The sequence below is a fragment of the Onychomys torridus genome, chromosome 21 (genome assembly GCF_903995425.1).
Source record: "Onychomys torridus chromosome 21, mOncTor1.1, whole genome shotgun sequence".
NCBI lineage: Eukaryota > Metazoa > Chordata > Mammalia > Rodentia > Cricetidae > Onychomys > Onychomys torridus.
In genome coordinates, this window is record NC_050463.1 from 28108581 (window position 1) to 28136475 (window position 27895).

General features: G+C 42.1%; 1 protein-coding gene across 3 annotated transcripts in view; it reads right to left on the reverse strand.

Moving 5' to 3' along the window:
* Positions 1–27895, reverse strand: part of Rasgrp3 (RAS guanyl releasing protein 3) — a 103962-nt gene that overhangs the window by 54222 nt on the left and 21845 nt on the right. The window contains exon 1 of one of the 3 annotated variants that reach the window (XM_036171096.1): positions 18851–19089. The exons of 1 other annotated variant lie outside the window; for it this stretch is intronic. The gene's annotated coding sequence lies outside the window, so the exon portion shown is untranslated. Of the gene's footprint in view, positions 1–18850; positions 19090–27895 lie in introns of those variants that run through there. One more of the 3 variants, XM_036171094.1, reaches the window with a different exon arrangement.

Consider the following 27895-nt stretch of genomic DNA (forward strand, 5'->3'; position numbering starts at 1 on the left):
GATTTTAAACAGGGTGTCCTGTAAGCATTTAGATGTAGTGGGTAGCCATCCCAGCCTTGGCCTGGAAGTTCCAACCCCCATTGAGGCTTCGGTAATGATCACACCCACAAGGCAGGGCGGAGGAGGAAGCAGAAGACCCAGGATCGAGAGGAGAGGTCTCTCTTGGTTCTGGGACCCTGGACGCTGGAGGTAAACTGAGCAGAGTTCTCCAGAGAACACCGCTGGACTGCGCCATACCTTTGCCAGACCCTACAACCCATCCCTTCATTTGTAAGTTACCCCACAAAATAAACCTCCCTTTTAACTACGTGGAGTGGCCTTAATAATTTCACTATTATTTAGAATGTTCAGTTTGGCAGGAGGTGTCAGTCTCAAAGCTTGAGTAAGCTACTGTCATAGTACAGGGGACAGACAGTGATAGCTCCAGGCATCCTGATGTGCTCGCATTTGGGGATATCTCCATTCATTAATTCCTCTTTTATGGCCCGGCCTACCAGGCTTACTCTGCCCATTTCTGGGTCTCCTACGCTGTTACTTCAGGAGAAGCTGTGTCCACTTCCCTCTAGCCTTCTCTTTCTCCATCTTTCCAGATCAAAGATCACAATGAGATTCCAGGAAACAATGCTTGCCAATTCCTAATGTTCCTAAGACCAAGTCTGAGGGTGGATGACACAGGGAAGCATCTTCACCAAAAGTCTTGTGAATGATCTGCTGGTCACAATAAGGATGTTAAAGAGTTGAAATAGTAACTGAAACCAAGCTGGTAGTAAACTTAGAACAGAACGCAGCAGCTTCTGTGGTAACTTGTGGGGATTTTACAAGTGTGCAGGCTCCCATAATAGCTGACTGTTGTATCTCACCACAATATCTAGCAGCTCCTTTTCAACATTTGCTTCTAATTTATAGCCCAGGAAACAGTGCATGTACCCCAGGCCTGGTAGCACATGTTTTTAATCTCAGCACTCTGGAGCTAGAGGCAGATGGATCTCTGTGAGTTCAAGGCCAGCCTGGTCTACAGAGAGAGTTCCAAGACAGCCAGGGCTATATAGAGAGACCCTGTTTCAAATAAAGAAGAAAAGAAACAAAGAAGGAAGGGAGGGAGGGAGGGGGAAGAGAGGGAGAGAGAGAGGAAGGGAGGGAAACAGAGCATGTATTTATTAATCTTATTGTTTATCTAATTGTCTTCTTACTAATCATACAAATATTCAGAATTCACCAGAACTTTAGGTAAAAAGATAATTCCTCACTACTAAATGTACTGGAAGTTATGTGTAGTTGTATAATTAAAACTGAAAAATACAAATTAACGTGTTTAAACATCTCATTAATTTAGTACTACATTCTTTCATTGTTCCAGGAAAAAAAAAATGAAGGACAGCGGAGATAGTTCAGTGAGTGAAGTACTTGCCACACAAGTGTGAGGACCTGAGTTTGGATCCCCAGAGCCCAGGGGTTACCAGGGGTGGTAACAAATGCACCCCTCACCCCTGCACCCGTTCCCACAGTGAGATCAGAGGCAGGGACAGGAAAGTCCAGGCCACCCATAGGCCAGCTAGCCTGGGTGCACGGTGGTAAAATAGGAGTCTCAAACAAGATGGAAGGTAAAAATTGACAGCTGAAGTTGTCCTATGATCTGTGTATGGGTGTCATGGCATGTGCATGCCTGCAGTCATACACAGGAACACAACACACACACACACACACACACACACACACACACACACACACACACACACACATAAAAACATTCAATGACTAGGAAAAATACCTAAATGTCTGGAACTATCTGTCTCTACATATGAAAAATGAAAAAAAATACTTGAGACCCAACATGTACTAGTTTTATGTGTTGCAAATAAATGTGTTGTCATTATTGATTTCTTCTTTTTTTTAAAGCCTTTCTGCTACAATCCTCTCTTGAGTGCTGGCAAGTACAGACATGAGCCACAACGCCCAGCAAACTTATTTTCTATCATGATAGTTTCTTTCCTAAAATTTAATGTTCAGCTTTTGGAGAAGGCAGTGATTCCTTTAATAAAATGTGAACAAAGGCCCAACCACCTACATTTTTTTTTTTAATCTAGAAAATCTCTTCTGTCATCCAGCCATCTCCAAGCTTCTGGACCTTTGCTGTAACTCAGACCACATCTGAATCATTCCACCAAGTTTTTAGCTGAGGACTATGGGGACAGTGAGAGTACCACCAGATCTGCCGTCAGCAGTGTCTCACAGATGTGCTTGCAGGTCCCAAAACGCAACCCTGCTTTCACATAACCACCCAAGCTCTGTCTCTAATGGGACAGCAGTGACATGCAGGAACACAATCCCTGTGAAGACATCACTCACAAATACTGCTCACAAACACCTTTCTCTTTGCACATTTCCCCCTCTTAGCTGAGAAAGCCTACCTAAGGACAAGCAAATGATGGACTGCAGGTCTCCAAGCTTTGCCGACGGCGAAGACCATGTACACTAATCAATTCTACCTCCTTCTACAGATTGGAGGCCTCTGGGAATAATGCAGCCCATAGCTGTATGTGTTAGTGCTGCTGCTGGCACTTAGAATTTTTCAAAATTGTTTTGCTATTTGTAAAAGGGAAAAAAAAAAAGTGTACAAACCCAACTTCCACTTGAACATCTAGCTTTCTTGATTCTTGTAGGAAAATCGGATTTGCACATTCTGGGTTTACCAACCACAAGGCAGCATTTAATTGAACCAACCAGCAAGGGCCTCGCAGGCTCCCTAAATCTTCTCTACCCTCTATTGTCCCCTGAGGCCGAGACCAAGTGTCCCTTATCATTCCATGATGTGCCTTTCCCACTTTGGGAGGTTTAGGAGGACCATGTAGGGTCTCTTTCCTAAGCAGGGAGAGAATCTGATGACTTCGTGAGGATGTTCCCTCTGCCAACCTCCACCTCAGACTTGTTGGGTGGTCCTCTGCCATCACAGGTTCAAAGGCTAAGGAGGATCTTTCAAGGTACAGAGCTCCTACATGTAGATTAGATAAGGGGGAAGACAAGCCAACTACAGTGCTTCGTCAAGCCTCCCCTCATGCTCACTCAAAAGGGAGGCTCAAATGGCAAGACAGATTCCATCTCTCACCAGGACACAAAGCAGTCTGTCGAGAATCGCTGGGCTAACAAGGGGTTATTTGTTTTCATTCATAGTAGCCTCAAAAGTCTACATGACTACCAGGTTCCCAATTTCCTCTGACTTCTGTGTTTTTCTTTCACAATAAGCTCTCAGGCAGGACAGATCGATCAGCGGATCAAACGGTGGACACACAAGCATAGGAACTAGAGTTCAGATCCCCAGCACCCACAGGGCAGGCCACCTGTCATCCCAGGGCTGGTGAAACAGAGACAAGAGACACAAGATACAACTGGGTAGCCAGATGAGCTCCTGATTCCATGGGAGATTCTGCCTTAGTAAATAAAAGGAGGAGTGGTGGAGGAGAATGGCCAACACCAACCTCTGCTCTCTCTACACACACACACAAACACATGCATCTGCATCTGCACACTCATGCTTCCTACACACACACACACACACACACACACACACACACACACACACAAACACATGCATCTGCATCTGCACACTCATGCTTCCTACACATACACACACACACACACACACACACACACACACACCCCTGTAAAAAAAAGTTCTCAGTACAATAGTATTCACTAATGAATCACTTGAGTCATTAATGTGTTTTGACATTTTCTAGGAAGATTAAGAAAAATATAAATGAAATAAGGTCTATTTCTCCCATTCTATACACTCTATGGAGAGTCTCACTTTCTCTTCCTGTTGCTCTGAGTTTGTTTAACTACAACTGGAGACACCTGACTTCTCCATGTAGGCTCCCAGAAATCATACATACTCCCCACTGTGAACTTTTCAGGATAGCTTCCTGTGTGTTGTTTATCGCATCTGAATAAAGTAAAGTCACAATGTAGTTGGTTCTTGTGGGTCTTTTGTTTGTTTGTTTGTTTTTAACTCTTTACTCTTTAGGGGTCTACCATCCAGCTCCCAAATAACCACACAGAGATTTATTCTTACTTATGAATGCCTGACGTTCACTTGGCTTATTTCTAGCCAGCTTTTCTTAACTTAAACTGTCCATTCTACCTTTTGCCTCTGGGCTTTTACCTTTCTCTATTCTATATACCTTTCTTTACTTCTTACATCATGGCTTGCTATGTAGCTGGATGACTGGCCCCTGGTGACCTCTCTCCTCCTTTTCTTGCTCTTCCTTTTTTAATTTTTCTCCTATTTATTCTCTCTGCCTGCCAGCCCCGCCTATCCCTCTCCTGCCTTGCTGTTGGCCGTTCAGCTCTTTATTAGACCATCAGGTATTTTAGACAGGCACAGTAACACAGCTTCACAGAGCTAAACAGATGCAACATGAAAGAATGCAACACATCTTTGCACCACTAAGCAAATGTTCCGCAGCATCAACGAACGTAACAGATCTTAAAATGATATTCCCTGACATCGCAAGTCACTGTTGGCTGAGAAGCTGAGCTGGTGTCCCTCTCTGTTGTTCTCTCACTCTAAGACGAGAAACCAGAAAGAACAGAAGGTTTGTGTGCTGGCCAGGGCAGCTGCAGGATGGATCAGCCACCACCCAGTTTCATCTTCCTGTCTGTTCAAGTTTTCTGATAGTGTTTTGGGTTGACCCTGGAAACTAAACCTCCAATTCAGAAGGAGACTGTGGCAGTGAGAGACACAAGGTGCATTTCCACTTTTCAAGAGGACTTCTTAGTTGTTACGAGGTTAGCAGCCTTCTTCCAAAAGAAGGTCCCTATGACCAAAATGATAATGACTGACCCATGTTTAAGCAATGAGTATAGTGGCCCAAAGAAAAATACCCCACTGTAGTAAGCATTTAGAAGCCAGATTCACATGGGGGGGGGGGGGGGGGGGGGGGGAGTGTCCCTGAGGCACACAAACTAAATGCCAAAGAAAGCTGATTTGGAAGTAAAGCACCTAGTTATAGAAGTGTGGATTTTTTTTTTTTTTTTTTTTTTTTTTTTTTTTTACCATGAAGCTGTTCACTTGTTATTTAGATATGGAAAGATGACTTAGCTATCTGCTGACAGTCATGGAATTTCTGCTCAATATATGTTTGTGCACGGGGGTGTAGGGTAAGGACAAGACCTTTCTCCAGGGTCTCCAAGAGGCCCTCAATAAAATTTTAAGACCATTCCTGAAATGCACCAAAACTATTTACCCTAGTACATGTCTGCAGCTCCAAACAAATGGATTCCCCCAGTGCAAAGAACAGGCTAAGCATCATAACTTCCTAAGTCTCATCACCGGATTTTTAGAGCCACAAAAAGTTAAGCCACTAAAGTTTTAACCTCTTCCCAACAGCACATAAGCAACCTTAGCGTGAGCATCCCATTGTAAAAGTGCCATGACCAAGCCCAGTGGCACACGCCTATAATCCCACCACTGGGATGCTGAAGCAGGAGGCCGTAAGAGGATAGTGAACAGCAAGGCACAGCAGCCCTCTGCTGAGAAGTGAGACAAAGTCAAAGTGGCATCCGTCCAAGGGGCTGAAGGATCCCAGGTAGGATTAAAGAACAACATAGACCTTGACAGAGGAATAGATACTTTTTTTTTTTTTCAAACAGTTTCTCTGTGTAGCTTTGGTTGTCCTGGAAGTCATCCTATAGACCAAGTTGGCCTCGAACTCATGATCCACAAGACAGGGCTAAGGAGAGGAGCATCCAAGATAGCACAGACAATGGTGTTAGTTCTAGCTGCTTCACAAAACCACTAGCCAATTAGATCCTTTAGCCATCATTTGCATCTGGGATGTCCCCACAAGGCCTGTGTGTTGACAGCTTAGTCCAAGGCATGGGACTGAGATGATGGAAACTGTAAGACATTTGGTCGACATGGTTATGGGATGACCCTTCCTCTCAATTACTGCCCATGAGGCGAGAGGTCTTGTTTTGGCCCATGCTTCCACCATGATTGGCCACCAAAGGCCCACAGGACTAGTGCCAACAGATCATATTCTGAAACCTCAAAAACCATGAGGCCACATAACCTTCTCTCTTTGTAAGTTGACTGTCTCAAGTGTTTAATACAGAGGCCCAAAACTGATTGGCAAGTTGTCAAGGAGGGCTTACAATAATAAAGACTGGTGACATCCTTCTGGTTTATACGTCAGGAGAGTTCAGTATAGTGTAGTGCAGCCATCTGGCTAAAACAAACAAACAAACAAAAACCAGCAGTACACAGTCCAAATCACCTCAGGTGAAGTACTGTATGTCTTTCTTCAAAGGATATTAAAAAGCACAGCTTTGTTCTATAAAATAGTTAATAGCACCATTTCTATACTATAAATAAATAAAATGTGGTGACTTGCTAATTGGTTAACCTATCAATTGTGATCTTGGGTTTGTCTGTAGTTTTCCATCATTTTTTTTCCCCTTGGAGTTTCTTCAATGAGCATTGTCAATCAAACTGAAAGTAGGTTGGGGACTGTTGACATCTGAGGCCGGCTCATTCTTCCTGTGGAGATTGTCCTCCGGACTGTAGAATGTTCAGCCATATCCCTGGTCCCTGCTGAGTAGACACCACTACTGTTTCATTCCTAACCCCAACTGGGATAGCCTAAACATCTTCAGACACTGGCAAAAATCCCAATTGGTAAAGCCTCTCTCAGTTAAGGACCCACGCTGTGATGAGCATAACCTCAACATAGAAAGCAAAAATTCCATCAGGGAAGGATGGCACTGCAGGCAGAATTCACTCTGATGACCCAAATTTGCTCCCAGAAACCCCCATAAAAAGCTGAATGGGGTGGCCCACGTTTGTAACCGCAGTGAGCCTGGAGTGCAGTGTAGCTTGAAAAACCAGAGACTGCTTCAACAAAACGGAGGGCGAGAACCGACTTTGGAAAGTCACACTCTGACCTCCTTGGTGTATTTTGGCATGCGTGCCACTGAAAACACATACAAATAAACAAACAAACAAACAAATAAATAGTAAATTTTGAAGTTCATAAGATACCTCCATTTTCCCTGTTATCAGAATGTCCACTTTTGTGTGAGCAAAGGCATAACTAGTTGGTTGATTTTCCTAGGATTCAAATAATTTCTACATGTTCTTTGTTTTGTTAGTAATAAACGTTTTGGAGGAATGTATCTTTAGACATCGCCATCTTAAACTGGTTTGTCTTTTTTTCTTCTCTAGTACCAGGTATCAAACCCAGGCCTGTGCACATGTATACACTCTCCTGCTAAGTTACACCCCATCACCTCTGCCAGCCTTGAGTTTTTTAATCAATCAGCGGGCTGGAAAGATGGCTCAGTGGTTAAGAGCCCTGACTCCTCTTCCAGAGGTCCTGAGTTCAATTCCCAGCACCCACATGGTGGATCACAACTGTCTGCAATTCCAGTTCCAGGGGAACTGGCAAAACACCAATGCACATAAAACGTAACAACAATAACAACAAAAAAGAAATCAATGAGCAAATGTATCAAATATTGCCACAACTAGGAACATTTCAAGTGCTTTATAAAGCCCAAATTCCCCCCCCTGCTCTACTAACTGGAGTAATTTGTGTCTAGTTTTCCTAGTAGTTCCAATCATAATATTTCTCTTTCTTTCTTTCTTTCTTTCTTTCTTTCTTTCTTTCTTTCTTTCTTTCTTTCTTTCTTTCTTTCTCTTTCTCTCTCTCTCCCTCTCTCCCTCTCTCTCTCTCTCTCTCTCTCTCTCTCTCTCTCTCTCTCTCTCTCTCTGTTTCCACCACTTAGCACTGGCAGCTTTAACCCATTTTGGAGGGAGTCGAGGGATAAACACGAACACGCGATTTGTTTTCCATACATAAAGAGAGTTCTTTTACCTAGGAACATTTCCTCTCCTTTCCTGTTGCCCAGCTGGTCCTCTTGCACACTCTTTGCTGACTTTTCGGGGAATGCATTTGGTACCTTTTCACCTACAAACTGTCTTTCTTGCTGCATTATTGACCTACACAGCTGGGAGAGGCAGAACGATGCTCACTGCAAAGCCGACAGAGCTGGTTTGTTCCAGCTCCAGCTCCTTCACTTTGAAGTAACAAATAAGTATACAGTTCTGGGTGTTAGTTGCTCCCTATTCAAACTCAATTCATGTTCGCTGAGAGGAACATGGCTTCCTAACGTTTCAACCCTTTAATACAGCTCCTCATGTTGCAGTGACCCTCAACCAGAAAATTATTTTGTTGCTACTTCATAATTGTAATTTTGCTACTGTTACGAATTATAACGTAAATATCTGATAGGCAGATATCTGGCATTCAACACCGGTGAAAGGGTCACTCAACCCTCCAAGGGGTTGTGACCCACAGGTTGAGAACCACTGCCTTAAAGACTCCTCAATAGTAGGGCAGTTCTTCAAGATCAAGAGGTTTTTCAACCGTTTCAAGGTCATGCATACCTGTGTGTGTGTGTGTGTGTGTGTGTGTGTGTGTGTGTGTGTGTGTATGTTCCAAGATGTGCATGTGAAGGTCAGAGGGTAACTAGTGGGAGTCAGTTCTCTCCTACTATGTGGGTAACTTAGGTCATTAGAGAGAACTACAAGTGCCTTTGTGTACTGCATGAACAAAGATTAGTGAAGGCAAGAGAAGAGTATAGTAGAGATTTTTAAAAATAAAAAATATCTTCAAGTTGTGTGATTAAAAACATGAAAGTTCATTGTGTTATTTCATTTACTTTTGTGTATACTCAAACATGCCACAATAAAAACTTGGGTTTTGTGGTGGTTGTTTCCATCTTCTCATTAAGACAAGGTCTTGGTCGGGCAGTGGTGGCGCACGCCTTTAATCCCAGTACTCAGGAGGCAGAGGCAGGTGGATGTCTGTGAGTTCGAGGCCAGCGTGGGCTACAGAGCGAGATCCAGGACAGGCTCCAAAGCTACGCAGAGAAACCCTGTCTCAAACAACAACAACAAAAACAAAAAACAAGAAAACAAACAAAAACAAAAACAAAAAAAAGGTCTCACCAAGTTGGCCTAGAACTTCTGATCCTTCTACTTCAGTTTTGTTTTGTAAACTTTAAATGGTTCTCGAGTATGTCCCAATGCTTCAGAAAAGCTCCACTTTGGAAGCACCAGTCTCCAAGCCTTTCTTCACTCTGCCCTCCAATACAGACCCAAAGATTCAGCTCTACCAAGTTAGATGTGATTCCTGGAATAGATGTTTTCAAAACACTTGCCTTTTCTTCTCGACAGTAACTACTTACTGTTGTTATTGTTTGCTTGTTTGTTTTTCCTCCAGCTCAAAGTCACCAGCCCCAGGAAATCTCTCCTGGCTCAACCTGATAGAGTTATCTCTATTTCCTGGACTCGCACAGTACTCTGTATAACACTTCTTTATGTTTATGTATTGCAATGTGCTTATTGCAATACTTTCAAATGCATGTATGATTAACAAGGTGGCAATGTCCTATGGAGGGAAAGTCCATACAATTATCCAGGCTTGATATTTAAAAATCCTGAATGAATCATCTTGTATGAAAAATTGTTTTAGATTTTAAAATTCCATTTAATGACTTCTGCATTGGGGAGACCTGTAAACTAGACTGTATTTACTAAGCATTGAAAAGTTCTGGATTCAATAAAAAATTAATTAATTAATTAAAAACAAATTAAAATAAATAAATAAATGAAATAAAAGTTCTGAATTTAGGGACTAACAGTCCAAACAACTAAGTTCATGAATTTCTAAATTCATCTTCCACAAGCTTGGTATGAAATAAAATAAAAGATAAGTTGCAGAAGGTTTTGTGCATGATGCACTTCACTAATTCTTACAGCTGGATAGACAGGTCCTCGGTTCTTACATCTCATTTGCTATCACCATCACTTGCTCAAGGCAAAGCTCTGGCAACTTCCAAAGGGAGGCTGAAAGAAGTCTTTACTTTTTAAACATAAAGGTGAAATGTCATGAGCTCCCCTACATTGATTCTGCCCCTGGCTCTGCTTGTACCTTCTAGCTGTCTGTAGTAATGGTCCCCCAGAAACATTTCATGGGAGTGAGTATGACTGTTCCTCTCAGTGCCAATGTTATGTCACTTCTTATAAAACTTAAATACAGCTCTCAGCACTTTTGGCGAATCTGCGAGGCCTAGAGTCATGACCGTTTTTTCTACCTGTCATCATGAGAAATAGTCTAATGACGTTTGAGCGCTGGCAGAGGCTGAGTTCTGCAGGACCACCCTGCACAAAACGCAGAGGACCAGAGTTGAGAGAACACTACAGTAATGGAAAGTGAGTATGTTCTGGGTAGGAACTCAAAGGAGACTGTGGATCCTTGTCTGTCTTATGAAAGTCTACAAGAGGAAATGGCAAGTGTACTGGTCATGATGCACCATCAGTTGCATGACATGGCAAGCAGTCTCCTTTGCACAGCATCAGTTTTAAACACAGACAGAACGAGAGATGGTGTACCAGGAGTTTTTTATAGGCCACCAACCAGCTCCCAAATCACGACCCAGAGACTTATTATTCCTGTTGATAATAACTTAGCTTAGCTCTTTTCTGGATAGCTCCTTTAACTTAAAGTAACCTGTTTCTCTTTATCTACCTTTTGTCTCAGGGATTACCACCTTTCTTACTTCTGTATAACTTAGTTTCACTGCTTCTCTATGTCTGGACTGAGAGCTGTGGGTAGCCAAAGGCCATGGGAGCATACAGTGGCCCTCAATAGGTCTGGTTGGCTGGCATCTGCCTGGTTTCTTGCCCTGGGCATCTCCCTGGCTCTCCTCCTCCTTCTTCTCTCGTTCTTCCTTTGAGTCTAGATTTCTCCTCCTGTTTATTCTCTCTATCTGCCAGCCCCTCCTATGCTTTCTCTGCCTAGCTATTGGCCATTTAGCTATTTATCAGACCAATCAGGTGCTTTAGGCAGGCAAGGTGAAACAAATGCAACACATCCTTACATCATTAAACTAATGCAGCATAAACAAAAGTAACCCACCTTTACACAATAATAGTCTGCAACATAGACAAATGTAACACATCTTTGCCTAGTTAACATAATGTTTTACAACCAGATGGTACAATTACATTAAAACTGCGTGGGCATTGTTTCTAGCTAGGATCTCATCATGAATGGCCTTTTAAAAAGCAAGGTACTTAATTTTCCTAAAGTTTGTCTCTGCTTTCCCAGTATAACACTCACAACAGTTTCTGCTTTCTAGATGAGGTGAAAGTGAATGTTATTTTATTTCCTCTTCATACCATAGGCCCAGTTTAAATACTATAAAAGAAACACAGAGACAGAGCCATCTCAGGATCAAAAGCAGCTGGGAAGAGAAGAGGGCCACAGAAAAACCTGCACAGCCACCCTTCAGTTTGGCCATTGCCCATGCCAAAAAAAAAAAAATCTCTAAAACAGCCTGTCAACTCATATGATTTTTGAGTGACAGGCACTCCACACATAAATGAACTACTTTCTACTTTGAGAAAGCAGAACTGGGAGCTGAGCAGATTCCAGAGTTCATTCATATTGAACTTGTAGTCTGAGTATCTCAGAACCAAGTATGGATGTTCTCGGTTCTCCAATTTAAAACTACTTAAAATTCTTGAGTATTTATGAGCTCCAGGAGTCTATTCACTTGAGGTTTGAGAAGGAGCATCCTTCATGGTCACAGTGTGATTTGCTATGGTTTAACCAGGAAAGGATATTTCTTCTACCTAGGTCCTTGACTCCAGGTCTAAAGTGCTCTGCAACTGATACCTGTATATACAGATTTCTAGGAACAACCCTCTCATGTGCCTTCTGATGGAAATTTATACAGAAGATGCCAAGGAAACCTGGTGAGAAACAGTTTGGTTTATTGGGTGGAAAGAAAATGCCCAGGGCCTTAAAAACAGAGCAGAGACTGAGGTGTCTAGCTCTGCAGAGATTGATGATTGTGTCTAAGACCATTCCTAGCCCATCAATCTCCCTTTGGGCCAATTGCTTAGGTCTCTGTCACATTACAAATGCCCCAGACGGGAAAAAGAAAGGCAATTAAAATCACTTAAACACTCTCTAATGCAGTTACTTGTCTGCGGGTTTGAAATAATTATAATGAAGCTCTGGGAAAAGATATAAATTTTCACGTTATTTTTCACTCCATTGCTAGTTCTCTTCCAGATTGTATCAGAAATATGTTCTTAATTAAAACTCTGGCTTTATTTATACTCCTAAAGCAAATCAGTGTCATAATAATATGCTCTCTTATGGGGTGGTGATAGTCCATCTGATTAGGGGAAAAGATGAGACAGCATTTGGGAAATAAAGAAGCCTTCCAAAAATACAAGTACTAATCCTATTAAATAGAAACTTAAAAGATATTGGTATATCTTTTATCATGTCACTAAATAGACTTGAATGAAATCCTTCTATTATGGTAGGGGCATCAAGATTTACATTTTTTTTGATTCCACAAACAGATATAAAATCCATGATGGTAAATGTACAACCAACCATTTCACTGTTTTTCTTTCTTTGAAAAAAATGTTCTCTTGTATACTCTTGGAAGGTGCAGAAAATTCTGAATATTACAATAGTCACTAAGGAAAAAATATGCCTTTTGGGTCAGTTCATGAATTAAATGTTTTTCAAGACCCTTTTTTTAAATAATTCAAATAATGTTTCCTTAAATAGCCATATTTCAAAGTTTATTGTAATAGCTTTTATTGCAAAACCCCATGCACTTATAATTCCCTGGCTATTACTATATATAGCTGCACGGACAATCAATAGACATCGCGTACTGCCAATTTTATGATCTTACTGATAGTGTTGTTAGCCAATAAACAATGAACACATCTGAAAACTGATCAATAGTAGAGTCTCAATTGGTCTATAAGCTAAGACCCTTCATAGTGATTCAGTACATACACAGAGAAAAATAATAAGCATATCGCAATGCACTTTTGCTCCCTGGAAGTGAGGATGTTGTGTGATATATTGTGTACCCTAAAAAATTTTCCTGAAGTCAGAGAACAGAACAAGCCACTAGATTAAACATAGAGGCCAGGCAGTGGTGGCACACACCTTTAATCCTAGCACTCAGGAGGCAGAGATCCATCTGGATCTCTGTGAATTCAAAGCCACCCTGGACTACATGAGAATGTCTCAAGCTAGGAGAGAAAAAGAGCCAAGCAGTAGTGGCACATGCCTTTAATCCCAATACTTGAGAGTCACACACCTTTAATCCCAGCGCTAGGAAAGCTGAGACAGGCAATGTTATGGGTGGGTGGAGAAAGGTATATAAGGCATGAGGAGACAGGAACTAAAGTCTTTCGGCTGAGGAAAACTTTCTAGGCTGAGGAGTCCTAGAGGGTTTCTTTATGTACCCCTGAATGTCATGGAATTTGCTTTGTAGACCAGGGTAGCCTTGAACTCAGAGATCAGCCTGTCTCTGTCTCCCAAGTGCTAGAATTAAAGGTGTGTGCCACTACAGCCTGGCTTCTGTGTTTAATCTAGTGGCTTGTTCTGTTCCCTAATCTTCAGGCAAATTTATTAGGGCACCCAATATATCACAACATTATGTTGTAACTAGCAGAACTCCCAAGAATGCTAATGCTTTTGTTAGGAAAGGAGAATACACGCAAGAGAACAGACTGAATTCTTTTTAATTTAATCAATTAATTATATAATTAACTTATTGTATCTCAGAAACAGACTCCCTCAAAGCTGATGTTATACCATGCCATCATTGCTAGGACTCAAATCTAGCCACATCTAAGAGGAAAGAGATCACTAAATTCCATTACAAATATTATCCTAAGTCAATATTTTTGTGTCTGTGATGAAGGCGGCCTTACTCCTGAAGTCAACTGCCCATAAACTTTTTTATTACCACCAACAATATGCATCAGTCAGCGTACCACAAACCAGTCATTCATTTATCTTTCGCCTACCAGATGATAAGGACAAGTTACAACTCTCTTTATTACAAAAAGCCATTCAAAATGTGCACAGTGATGACACAGTTGGAACTTGTCTTCCCCGGATGACAGCATAAACAGAGAAAAATCCCTGGGATTTGGGGCCAATAGACTACACACTGTATTGAATTCTGCCACATCCTTCTTCCATGACTGTGCACAAGCTACTTCCATTTTCTCCTTCTCAGTTTCCTCTCTGTAGACAATGGCAATAATGGCTACATCCCTTCATGAAATCGTTGCAAAGTACAAGGGAGGGCCAAATGCCAGTGAATTCCATGGAAAAACTGTTTTCTCAGTCCCAAAGATGGACTCCTAGACCAAAGCATAGTAACTTTACATAGCCCAGACTCTGAAAGGACAAAGACCACTTGAAAGAGTAGAACACCCAATACTTTAGGTCTAGTGCCATGAGAACATGGCACACCAATGGCTAACTTGGATTAGTAAATGAGTAACTGGTACAAAGAGAAATAAGGGTCAATGGGCTAGCTCTCTGGAAATAAGTGTCTTTAAATCATACACCCTGTCAGGACAAACAAAACATGCTCTGCATCACAACATTTGCTTCCCTGTTGTAAGACGTCCAAGAAATTAAGCAAGCACTTGATTTTGCTACATATCAGCTCTTAAGTATGGCTTTTGAATGATGTCAAAATTCTGAGTCCATTCTTTGTGTCTCTGCCTCGCACTCATCGAATTATGCCATTTCCTTGGAAATAAGCAGTTCCTACCAAAGATTGGATCCTTCAGATCCTCAAGGTTTTATGTCTATGAAATGCAACCAACCAAGAATTTAAAGTATGTTTTTCAAAATAGTGGTATTGGTATGGAACATGTACAGCCTTTAGGTCCTTTCCATTATTTCTTAAACAATACAGAAGAACAGTATTAAATCACATCTCCAAGTAAGACACAGATGATTTAAGTCACACAGGAAGATCAACATAGGTTATATGAAAACACTATGCTGTTTAACTTGGGGTCTTGGGCATCTGGGTCATGGCATTCATGGAGTCCTAGAACTTATCACTTAGGGACACTAAGGGACAACTCTAATCCCCACAGAAGGCAATTCCCAGTGTTCTGGTTTAGACAATGACACAGAGAATTATTGAGCTGTCCTTACTTTCAGAGTGAGTACAATAAAAGATTAAAACCTGCCTTTTCTTTCTATAAATAGCTTGATCTTCATGTGGTCATGTTGGCTTTGAAAAAAATACATAATAATTTTCTCAAGGTACCCATGTAATACCTATATACTCAATGTTTCTCCTGACTGACTGAAAATTTTTCCCAATGCCCTTGCCCCTGGTGCATCATATAGAGCCTCTTGCTCACTACAGTTTTGACATTTAGCCACATGAAGGGATATAGAGAGGCAGATGAAATTTGTAAAAAGGTTTAAGAAGTAGCTTTCTGTAAGGGCTCTACCTGACTGATGACCCAGAAAACCCACAAGTTCAAAACCGGCGAGTGAGACAGCCAGTGTCTGGATGCATATCAGCTATGACTCAGAATGAAATGACAGGTGTGACAGACATCAGATCTCCTCCTTCCCCGCTCCCAGCCAGTCCCCTGCCGTGGGACTCGTTCCATGCTGCACTAAACAGATCAAGTGTGATCATAACCACACAGGTGTGATATTTACTGTGCATTTACTATTACCAAATGGTGTACCGAGGTATATGTTTTTTTTTTTTTTTTTTTTTTAGAATATGCGTGGTAATGCTACACACTCTCTAGCCAGTCCTTGACTCCTAGTACTTTAAGTTAACAATTTTTTTCGACTCTGTGATGGTATGGTATATCTGTACTGGACCATTTAACAGGTGATGCTTTTCGAGAGTAGGAGTAAAGGATTGTGCTGTTTCTATGAATAAGCAAATAAACAACCTACTTGGACAGCCAGCCTTGTAAGTTGTACCTTACAAACAGGTCTGAAAATAGTTTCTCCAGTACGAAGCCAGGTGTTCAGCACTCAGTGTGGGTAGAGTGGCTATTCTCCAAAGAAAAGAAGTCACAGGAGATAAAAGAAGTGATGGGAAACCCAGAAGGGACAGGAGTGCTGTACATTCCAGATTAATCACAGAGCTCTCAGCACTGGACTTACCAACACCAAAGTCTTCATTGTGAACTGTATTTCAAAAAGAAAAAAAAAGTACACCCCCAGTCAGTGCTCCTATGGAGTCTGGGTTGGGACTATCACAGGAGGAAACTAGCCCTTCCTTTTGTGAAGAGTTTAGAAGGCTGTTATACACACACACATATTATGTATCAAGTTGTATTGGGATAGAAATACTCTTATTTGCATTTGATGGGATCTTTCAATGGTGAGATTTATATATAAGTATCATCTTTTAAAAAATGTACATGGGTCAAGAGTCTAAGCCAGGCATCATTTCTGCATGTGCCTGAGCAGCCTCTGTGCCTCACTTTCTTCAATAGACAAAACATATACAGGCTTCTTAGGTTGCCATGGGGTTCTATCTTGATACACCTAACATAAATTGAAGATAGCATCAGTTGAAAATGCATTCAACCATCAAGTGGAGATAACAGCATTACTTAGTAGTGAAGTTCCCTGTAGGGTACCAGTGGTTTGCTCTTCTGATTGTCTGGCTGAATGAGAGCTGCAGCTCACACTACTACCCAGCAGGTCAAGCACGGAAGATTCAAAGCACTGTTTCCACCAAATTCCTATCACTTTCACACTGTTACATGGTTGAGAAAATTGTTAAGTCAAGGAACCATGAGCCAAAGATTGACTAGACAGCCCATAACATTAGCATGCATGGCCTATGAAAATACATAGACCTGCGCACATCATTTGGCATGGTAAATGCACAATAAGCATTCACCAGCCTTGCTAGTGTTTATGCTCTCTCCAGTTTCAGTAACAAAGCCTTAGGTATTTTTTTCTGCTTCTACATTGGGACATATTCACTACAGTAGAATCTGTAGTGCAGATTTCCCCATCTTCAAAATGTGTGTGTTAAACTGAACATCTTACAATTCATATCCAGATCTAAAATTTTTTGACACTGATATATATTATTTACATGTAAAATTAATGACTTTTCAAAGATCTTTTTCCATCAGTACCTTGAAAAGGGGGTATCACTGCATTGCTCAAAAGCTTGGAGCATTCAAAACTTCAGCAGTTGGGTAATTAAAAAGACACCAAGTCCCACACAGATATCCCATTGGATATGGTTGGTGGAAAAGAAGCATTTATCCAGAGCCTCGTGATGTTAGGCAAGTGCCGTACCACTGAGCTCTACCTCATCCCTGTATATTATCACAAATTTATTGTCATAATGGAGAACAGTCCTTCATTTAGACTTCCATAGACGCTGCATTTTATTGCGAGAGGATCTATTACTCTGGAGATAAGATTTCACTGGAGAGGTTTTTGTTTTTGTTTTGTTTTGTTTTCTCCACTGTTAACCTGTGGAAGATGTGGACTCTGCTAAACATGAACTCTCAAGGATGGTACAGACAACAGCAGCCGTCTGCAGTGAGACTACAGGAAAGTCACAGGCTACACAGGGAAGTCACAGGCTACACAGGGAAGTCACAGGCTACACAGGGAGGATACCAGCTGACTCCAGGACCTCCCAAAATGGCATAAAGAGGAACAAAGAATTGGAGCTAACTTTTTCTCCTGGGACACTCCAGATTTTGCAGCTTCTTCCACATTTGAAGGAAAAGAAAGAGAAGAGCTTCGGGCACAAGATCAGCCTTATTAGCCTGTATGTTTGTTTGATTGTTTGATTGGTTTTGTTGCCCCTACCCTACAGAGCACCCAAAGCTGTCTCCTTAGGGAATCATGGCTGATGAGATGTTCAAGGTCAGTTGTGCTACAGAAATTCAGTGACAGAACCGCCACACCCTACATTATTTTCATTCCATCTCCATCTGTGAGAGGGCAGAGTAGGCTAGACTCTGCATGCCCTCCAGCGGCAGAAGTTACGAGCAAATTGAACTATTTGATCCTTGAAGACAATCCATCAGGAATCTTGGGGAAACTGGACTCAGAATACCCTAGTGTCATCTCAAGCAAAACAGCATCTCCTGAGACTCCAGACTGTCCAGGCAATGTAGAAAAGGAATCTGCCTGGTCATCTTCTCTACCATGTTGTTTCAGAGGCTTGCCACTTTTAGAGGCAAGCTCTGTCACTGAACACTTACAATCCACATCATCAACAAGGGGGGAACAAAACCAAAACAAAAAATCCCTGAGCACCACAGAGTCACTATAATAAGAAAGACCCAAGACAACTGGAAGTGTTAGCTTCAATGTCATGGAAGTGTGCCAGCTTATGGAAGAAAAGCGTTATAAAGTTAAGCGTTCAATGAACCAGAAAGCATGAATAAAAACCTCATGAGACCTTTGATCTAAGTGTCAATTTAGAAGTATGTTTTGCAGACTCTTAGACATAGTTACATAAGTCTTTTTTTTCAAAATTGACTAGGAATGGCCAAGTCAGCCATACCATAAATTCACCAGTTATTTTAAACAACTATGTTTTCAAGTTTCAGTGGTTAAATGTTAGTAAGGCTCCAACCATCAACTCCTATCATCCACCAATTCACTCCTCTGTGCTTTAAATCCTGGCTATGAACCTAAAAATGCTGGACACCTAGAAATCAACTCCTTTGCTAGACAGCCATCAATTCCTTTGCTATCCTCAAAGTTAGAGGGTAGTGTGGCTCAAAAGAAGACACTCTTAAAAAGTTAGTAAAACCCACAAATTAACAAGTACAAATGAAACGCCCTTCTACAGTCACAGAGTACCAAAGTCCACATGAAATAAAAAATTGGTGGTGGCTTGGAACACACGCACACGCACACGCACACGCGCACACACACACAGAGGAAAGTCTCTAGTTACTTACTAGGGTGATTTTCTCTTCCTTGAACCAGCACTCTGCCTGTCTAGCCGCCAAGTGTGGAGCATGCCGCCAGCAGCTGTTTCCTGTGAGCCAGGCTGTGTGTGTGTGTGTGTCTTAACCAGTCACATGTACCTCCTGATAAACACCGAGCAAGCAGTGCCAGGACATCAGAAACTGAAGCTTATTATTCGCCCGGTTGGCAAACCTTCTCCTAAGCTGCGGGTTGGCTGGGCCACTTCATTAGCATGCAGCAAGCAGTGCATTCCACCGTTTGTTTTCTTTTTGGAGACAAATGCCTCAAGAGCTGATAAGTCACACCGGGGAGAGAGGGAGGGCAGGTCCCTGCAAACAGAAAGCAAACTGCGTTTGCCTAGGGGTGGGGAGGTGCTGACTGCTCTCCCATCTCACTGAAGTTTCCTCTAGGGTGTCTAGTCAGCAAGAAAAAGGAACCAGGAGTTCAGCCAACAGGTGGAAGTTGCTTTACAGGTCAGATGCCCTTAGAGCAATCAGTCTGCTTGGTTTCATTTTCTCAGAACTCCAGGCTCCAGCATGTGTGGTTCTTCACACAACTGAGGGGACTGTCCCCAAGGAAGGCAAACTCTAGCCCTCTAAGAAGGCTTAGTGGTGTTCCCACCCCCACCTGGCAGACCTCTCCTAGGCCAGGGCCTGCCCCCAGAGATGGCCAGGGACAAGAACGTAAGGGGTGAAAGAAGAAAATCTCATGTGTTGTGTCAAAAGAGCCACTGGAAGTGACTTCATGTGGCTTCAAGCCTCACTGCCACATCAACACTGGTCGTTGCCTATCAGACCGGTGTCAACATCCTGGGGGAACCACAGATCGGTTGAGATTGTCAGCCAAGGTGACTGGAAAGAGAAACCATTGCTTTGCAGGTGTGTTGCTGACCACTTTGTGTTCTGGGAAGCTGGGACAGGAGCAGTGTCTGGACAGGAGCTCACAGGGGCAGCAGGCTGTCCTGCCCATTGTGTGGGATCCATCCTTCCCATCAGAGTTCATTTTCCCTTCTTGCCCTTATCATCTTTCCTAAGAAAACCCATGGAGTACGAAGCTTTAGAATGGGTCTGACCATGAGTCTCTGACTTCTTGGAATATTGAGGTGGCGCTTCCTAAAACTACATTGGAACTCTCTTTTCAAGGAAGAATGGAGAGCTGGTGGACAATCAGCTTATTTGGAAAAGCAAACAACAGGAATGGATGGTTAAAGTCTCCCAGGGGATTTCTGAGTCATAATTAGCCTGTTACTGTCAGCCTTGATTTTTAACAAGTGTAAACTCTCTCAGGATAGGAGCATGTATGGCCAATCTTCCAAACTGAGGTTCATCTAATAATTATTTGTGGTGAAAATTAGGCCAGAAATTTCCCACTGTATAAAAGCTAGTACTAAGAAAAAAAGAGAAAAGGAGGAGGAGGAGGAGGAGGAGGAGGAGGAGGAGGAGGAGAAGAAGAAGAAGAAGAAGAAGAAGAAGAAGAAGAAGAAGAAGAAGAAGAAGAAGAAGAAGAAGAAGAAGAAGAAGAAAAGGAGGGAGGAAGAAGTGAGGAAGAGGATCAGTTTTTCAGGTCTACTTTTTCACTGAGTTGTGAAAGCCCAGAGTATAAGTGGGAAACATTAGGGATATCAAAACCTATTAGTGAGAGTTTAAAGTCAGCAGTAGATATAAACTCCAGATCTGGGAATGCAATGCCCTGAAACATTCTATCTCCAAAGGCTTTTTCACGCCTGCATCAATGACTTGATCTCCATTCACAAACAGTAAAGAGTCCTGCTAAGCATTTGAAATTCTCTTTTGATTTCTTTATACTCCCTGTTTGCAGTAACAGAAACTTCTGATCCTTAATGATCCATTTCAGTCACTTCATCTACAACTGAGTGGGTTGATTATTCTCGCAATCCATTATGCACTAAATAGTCAAGGAAGGAGAGATTTCTGGAAACGAATCACTGACTGACAGAGAAAACAATATAGAGATTCTTCGCTAATTCTATTTACAGCCAAGGGTAGACCTTGATGCTACTTGTGAGGCAAAATGGAGAGCAAAACATTGATCCCTTCTGTTCTGTGTCTAGTAAGGAGACAGATGGCTGCATAATGATGTCATCTTCCAGCCTTGCAAGGGAAAGAACACTTTTCTTTCTACCCAACCTGCCTACAGGTGCTCATCATTTTCTCCTTCATCTCCAAAAATCTTGCCTTTTTCTGGATCCCCTCCCACCTTCTCACCTCCCTGCCTGTGCCTCCCACCTGTCCTAGACCCCCACCTACAGCCACACCTGTCTCCCACTCAGCACACCTTTCTCACCATCAAGCTGTGCCCACTCCTACGGCTCTTATGTCCAAACAATGACCTTGCTGATTGGTTGCTGCTCTTACTCTCATGGGTCAGCCTTTATTCACAACTAAGTTTCTGGAGAAATAACTTGTCTTCCCATCTCAAATCCCAAAGGCTCAGGCTGCTTGTGGTCTGGCTTCTCCCACTTGGCAGACAATGCTCACTCTCCACGGTTATCCACCAAGAGCAATGGACATGTTTCTGCTCTTATCTTACTTGAACTTTTGGCTACATTTGACCCAATTGACCATGTGGTGCTGAAAATGTCCTGTGGCTTCCAGGAAATCTTACTGCAAGTTCCTTCAGCCTCCTATGTGGACTTCCTTTCTACCTAACCCTGAATTTGTGAAAAATCTCTCTCCATTCCTGTTTTCTAACAAGTCTTATACATGCTGGTTGATTCCTGAATTACTACAGGCTTACCTCTAAAATCCTGATTTATGACCTCAATGCCTCTTTTATACTTTACCTACACGTGAAATCTCTCAGGAAGGGGTCACAGAAGTATCTAAGGGACTTCTTTTGCGTCCAGAGACTCTGAGAGTAGTTTGGGTCTGACTTAACTGACAGGGACTGTTTGCCACAATCTCCTTTTGTTCATCATACTTCTCTCCCTCTCTGTCTCTGTCTCTCTCTGCTGTTGTGAGAAAGAAACTTAAATAAAATGATTATTTTCATAACCTTAAAATCATTATTTTAATCATGATTAAGTCCTTTAATCATTATGAAAATATTTTAAGCATGGTCACAAAAGCCTAAGCCATAATGAACAATTAAAGTATTTATATGGTAAGATAAAATTTCTGTATATATAAACTATCACTCCATCATAACCAAAGTTTATCACAGATGTCAAAACAAGATAAAGAGAGAAACAAACAGGTAACTGATAAACAACTTTACCACATAAACTATTGACAAGTAATAAATGAGCAGAGGATGTCAATAAATATTTCACAAAAGAAGAAATCTAGGTGTCCAATGTGCATGTAAAAAATTCAGATCCCCTACAAAGGACAAATTAAATGAACGTAAGATATCATTTGAAATCTATAAACTTGACAAAAATAAAATAATGTCAATTTCCAATGTTAGAAGGAGGTTTAGAAAACAGAAACTTCACTAGCTGGATGTCAAGAATGTAACTGCTAAGCCAAGCGTGGAGGCACACGCCTCTGATCCCAGCACTCCGGAGGCAGAGGCAGATGAATTTGTGTGAGTTCAAGGCCAGTCTGGTCTACAGAGCAAGTTCCAGGACAGCCAGGGCTCTACACAGAGAAACCCTGTCTCAAAAAAAAGAAAGAGAGAGAGAGAGAGAGAGAGAGAGAGAGAGAGGAAGAAAGAAAGAAAGAGAGAAAGAAAGAAAGAAAGAAAGAAAGAAAGAAAGAAAGAAAGAAAGAAAGAAGGAAGGAAGGAAGGAAGGAAGGAAGGAAGGAAGAAAGAAAGAAAGAAAGAAAGAAAGAAAGAAAGAAAGAAAGAAAGAAAGAAAGAAAGAAAGAAAAAAAGAAAGAAAAAAAGGTGGTGAAACATGTGAGGAAGCTAATTTTGTAATTTGAAGCAAACACTCTTTAAAATGTGATTTCCCTTCACTCATCAGTTCCTGTTATAAAAGCATATTCCAAGAAAAGACTATGGATTGCATAACTATGTGGCTGCTCCTTAGGGTACCTCTTACACTAGTGAAAATACTGCATATTTGAGAGCTCAGTGAGGGAGGCTCCCTCCATGTCAGTCCCTTCACAGGATGCAGTGCTAGGCAACTGTGGCAGAAGGATGTCCAAGTTTATTATTAACCTGGGAATATTTGGTATTTAGTAAGTGAAAAAAAATCACGCCACAAAAGTTTCTTCAGAGCAATCTCATTTTTCAAAACAAATATTATGTTGACATAGGGAAAAGCCTAAAACAAACATCAAAAATTTTAAACAGTTTATGTTTATCCAATTGTCTCTGAGAGTCAAGTTCATTCATACATACACACACACACACACACACACACACACACACACACACACACACATACACTTTTTATACAAGAGCTTTTAAAAATTAGTCAGGCGAAACTGGGGTGGAGGATGTCGCTCAGTGGGTAGAGTGCTTGCCTGAACGGGATGACACCTGTAATCCCAGGACTTGGAAGGTTGAAGCAGGAGATCCTGAAGTTCAAGGCTATCTTCAGCTACTCGGGGAGTTCAAAGCCAGTCTGGGGTACATGAGACCAGTCTCAAAGATAAGTAAATGAAGGAATGAATGACTAAAATGAACAGGAGTGTAGTGGTCTTTGATGAGGCTGGAGATTAACAGTTATAGTTACAACTTAGTATATATACATATATGCTGTGGATATCGCTCTGTGTAAATAAAGTTCTGATTGGCCAGTGGCCAGGCAGGAAGGCTAGGCAGGACAAGAGAGAAGAGAATTCTGGGAAGTAAAAGGCTGGAGAGAGACTCCGCCAGCTGCCGCCATGAAAAGCAACATGTAAAGACACTGGTAAGCCACAAGCCATGTGGCAAAGTATAGACTAACAGAAATGGGTTAATTTAAGATAGAAGAAGCAGATAACAAGAAGCCTGCCACGGCCATACAGTTTGTAAACAATGTAAGTTTCTGTGTGCTTTCTTGGTTGGGTCTGAGCGACTGTGGGACTGGCGGGTAAGAGAGATTTGTCCTGACTCTGGGCCAGGCAGGAAAACTCTAACTACACATATATAATATCTTAGATAGAATATATTAAGTATTAGACTCAGGTTCTTTAGGATAGTACACCTTTTGGAATGATCCTTGTAACATGCCACCTACCCATACCCTAGACTTCCCTGGATTTTACTATGTGTTTTTTGCTTGATATTGTTTGCACTTATTGTAATTCCAACTTATCTAAGTCATTATCCCTCATTACTCCTGGACAATATTTGATAACCATCTCTTTGTAGATAGTCTTGTATTAGGTTAGAACGTTCTTATTTAGACAAAAGGGGGAGATGTAGTGGATAGCCATCTCAGCATTGGCCTGGAAGTTCCAACCCCCATTGAGGCTTCAGTAATGATCACGCCCACAAGGCGGGGCAAAGGAGGGAGCGGAAGACCGAGGATCAAGAGGAGGTTGCGCTCTTGGTTCGGGGACGCTGGACGCTGGAGGTAGACCAAGCAGAGTTCTCCAGAGAACACCGCCCGACTGTGCTATACCTTTGCCAGACCCTACAACCTACCCCTTCATTTGTAAGTTACCCCACAAAATAAACCTCCCTTTTAACTACGTGGAGTGGCCTTAATAATTTCACCAATACAGGAGAACAGAAGTGATCTAGAAGGTTCCTATGGGCATTCGACATTTACGCAGAGGAGAAAGCCATTGACAAGAAAAAGGATGGGGAAAAAAAAGAACCACGAGGAAAACACAAAGAACAAAAACAAAACAAAACAACAACAGAAACTCAAGTTCATAACAAAGCTGGATACTTCTTAATTCTTTCACTGGCAAGTCTTACAGAGACTATTTGGCAGGCAATCCTTAGAAGTGATGAGACCAGCAGATTCCGTGGACACAGAAGAGAAGAGAACAGTGGTCTGGCCTGAGTGCCCCGATTCTCCCTCTTAGGCTTCGCCTATGCAAGGCACAACCTTAGGTAGAGATTCCCAAATGTCCCATCTCAGACCTGGGGACTCTGTCCATCTTCCCTGCTAGAGGCTCCCTGCCTTGTGCCAAACTCCACACAAGCTGCTCTGAGTTATGATACACCACCTGCTGTTGGCTTGAGGCACTAACATGTATTGTGACTTAAACCCATCCCCTCTTTCCTTGCCTTGCCTGGACTTTGCATTCAACATCATTGCTCTATTCTTCGGCCAGCCCAGCCCCCACCCCTCACACTGACACAGGTGTAGCACAAATCTTAAAAGTTCTTATTAATAAAATCAAACATGGAGCCAGGTATTGGGGTGAGTGCTGGAAGATCAGAGAGACAGAACAAGCCTCAGCTACCTCACCTTGCCAGTTTCTCAGCTGATCCTGTTTCCTGAGACTGGAAAACTCTGTGTCCTCATACGGAATGGATCTCAGCTGAACTGCTGCTAGAAGCCTAAAAGCTTAACCAGCCAAATGCCTCTAGTTTCTGGTCTTCACGCCTTGTATATCTTTCTAACTTTCTGCCATCACTCCCTGGGATTAAAGGCTCACTTCTTGGGATTAAAGGCATATGTCACCAGGCCTGGCTGATTCCAATGTGGCCTTGAACTCACAGAGATCCAGAGGGATTTCTTTCTCTGGAATGCTAGCATTAAAGGCATGAGTGCCACCATTTTCTAGCCTCTGTATCTAGTGGCTGTCTGTTCTCTGACCCCAGATAAATGTATTAGGGTGCACAATATTTCAGGGAACACAATACCATCACACACAGGCTTTTTTTTTTTTTTTTTTGTGTGTGTGTGTGTGTGTGTGTGTGTGTGTGTGTGTGTATACTTTCTCAATTTTTCTTTTAGCTTCAACATTTGTTTAAGAATCTTGGGGACATTGTCTCTGCTCCTCTTTCTCCCCCCCCATTTTCTTGTGAAATCAAAGTAGGTACCCAATCATGGTGAACTCACCCAGTTGTGCTTATATTGGGTGGTGATGGCACGTGCCTTTGATCCCGGCACTCAGGAGGCAGAGCCAGTCAAATCTCTGTGAGTTCGAGGCCAGCCTGGTCTACAGAGCAAGTGTTAGAACAACCAGGGCTACACAGAGAAACCCTGTCTCAAAACAAACAAACAAACAAACAAACAAACAGCAAAAACATTGAAAAACAACAGGGATGAAGTTCTTAGTTACACTCTTGTCCCAGAAAAGAAAACACTGTTTTCTGCACAGCTTTCAGAGTTGAGATTTTTAGTTCCACTGTCCTTGCACAAAGCAACCAACCTCAACAAATGGAGAAATACAGTGTCTGTGTTCAATCTAGTGAAAATCATCAAAATGAGACCAAAAAAAAAAAAAATCCCTGCCCTCAAGGTCATTAGCTTGGGAATAAAGAGTAACACATAGAGAGCCATATACAAGTAGAAGTAGTTATAATAGCAATGCCATATTAATATATATGTATTATGCTAATACTATAACATGTAGTCCGTTAAGTGCTGTACAAAAGTTTTCCTCTTCATAGTCAAGCTCTGGGAGATGCTACCATCACTTCCAGTTAACCAGCCTCCCCAAGCAGTCTACAGAATGAAGATGTCAACCCAGATCACCACTATGACTCCAAACCCTGCACATCACCTCCACCCCTGATGATTTGGTAGCCACTGAGGTTTTCTTAGAAGCCACAGAAGACTTGCTCGTCCAGTTAAGCCTGTTTGCCTACAGGCAAGCGATCTAGTCAACTGTATTGCAGTTGGGGGTCTAAGTGTTCGCCTCCAATGAAGAGCTTCCTGATATCATCAATCGCAAATGTGATGTTTAACAGGTTACAGCTTTTAAGTGGCTGTGTGGTAGTCGGGCAAATGGACACTTGCAGCATTCTCTCTGTGAATGAATGCATTTGATGGAGCAAACACAGCTGTGTTCCACGACGCCTGCCACTGCCATACAGTTTATAAGTAACATAAGCGTCTGAGTGATTATTTTATACGTGGGTTGAGGGGCCGCGGGGGCTTGATGGCACCTGGAGAGAAGCTCTCCAGCTACATTCCACACAGCCCATTTGCAGATACACCTTTGGAACACAATCCCCAGATGCATTGAAAATCATCCTAATAAACAACAGAAAAAATGAGGGGGAGCCTCCCTCCATCAGAAATAGTCTCTGCACCCAGCCCCGCCCCTCCTCCTCAGCTCCCCTTTCCTCAGTGTCCTTGGAGAAACTCCCAAACTTGCAGACAGACTAGGCCTGACTAAAATAGACTTCCTGTTTCAGTTCTCTGTTTTGTCCTATTTTCTGGCTCCTCTCGTTCCCTCCCTTGTTGCAAATTCTCGCTCACTTTTGAAAGACATCACCCTTGGCATAATTGTATTTTTAAAATTTTATTTATTGAAGTTTACCTTTATGACTGCATTTTTTTCTCTTAAAATGTCCCCCTCCTTCTAGCGGGCTCTTTCAGCTCGCCTGAAGCTGGCTTCCTCAAAACAGGAGAAGGAGAATTTAGCATTCACACCACAGGACCCCTTGCTTGGCATCATTGCTCACACAGTAGTTCTTTCCGATAATATTTTCCTTTCAAAATCTGACTCAACAGCAGTGTTCATTAGTCTGTGAGGATGTCACCCCTAGAAACCAGAGACTCACAGGTAAGTTGGGTAAGTGGATCTGAACCTAGTGCTCTCCTTCAGGGTGACACCATTGTGCCCAAGATTCTTTTAGCTCTTGAGAAGAAATATACACCTTTTAAATCCTCCAAACTGCCTCTGTGCATTTTTTTTTCTCTCAAAACCATTCTGGGTGCTGAGAATATTATAAAGACAATTTTCAGGTTCATGTTTTCTTTCCTAGTCTAGCATCCAGACCGTTGAATTTCAAAGCAGAAAATAAAAATCTGCTTCAGAGCTGAGGAGGCAAAAATAAATACTGAACTACATTTTTATTTCTCAAAACGTGTTGTAGCGAAGTGCATGAGGGGACAGAGCTTGAGTGTCCTAGCACTCAAAGGAAGAGACAGGGAGAAACTCAGTTCCCTGATCTCATAAGTGAGCCCTGGACTCGTTCTGGCCCACGGCTCTCCATCTTCACAT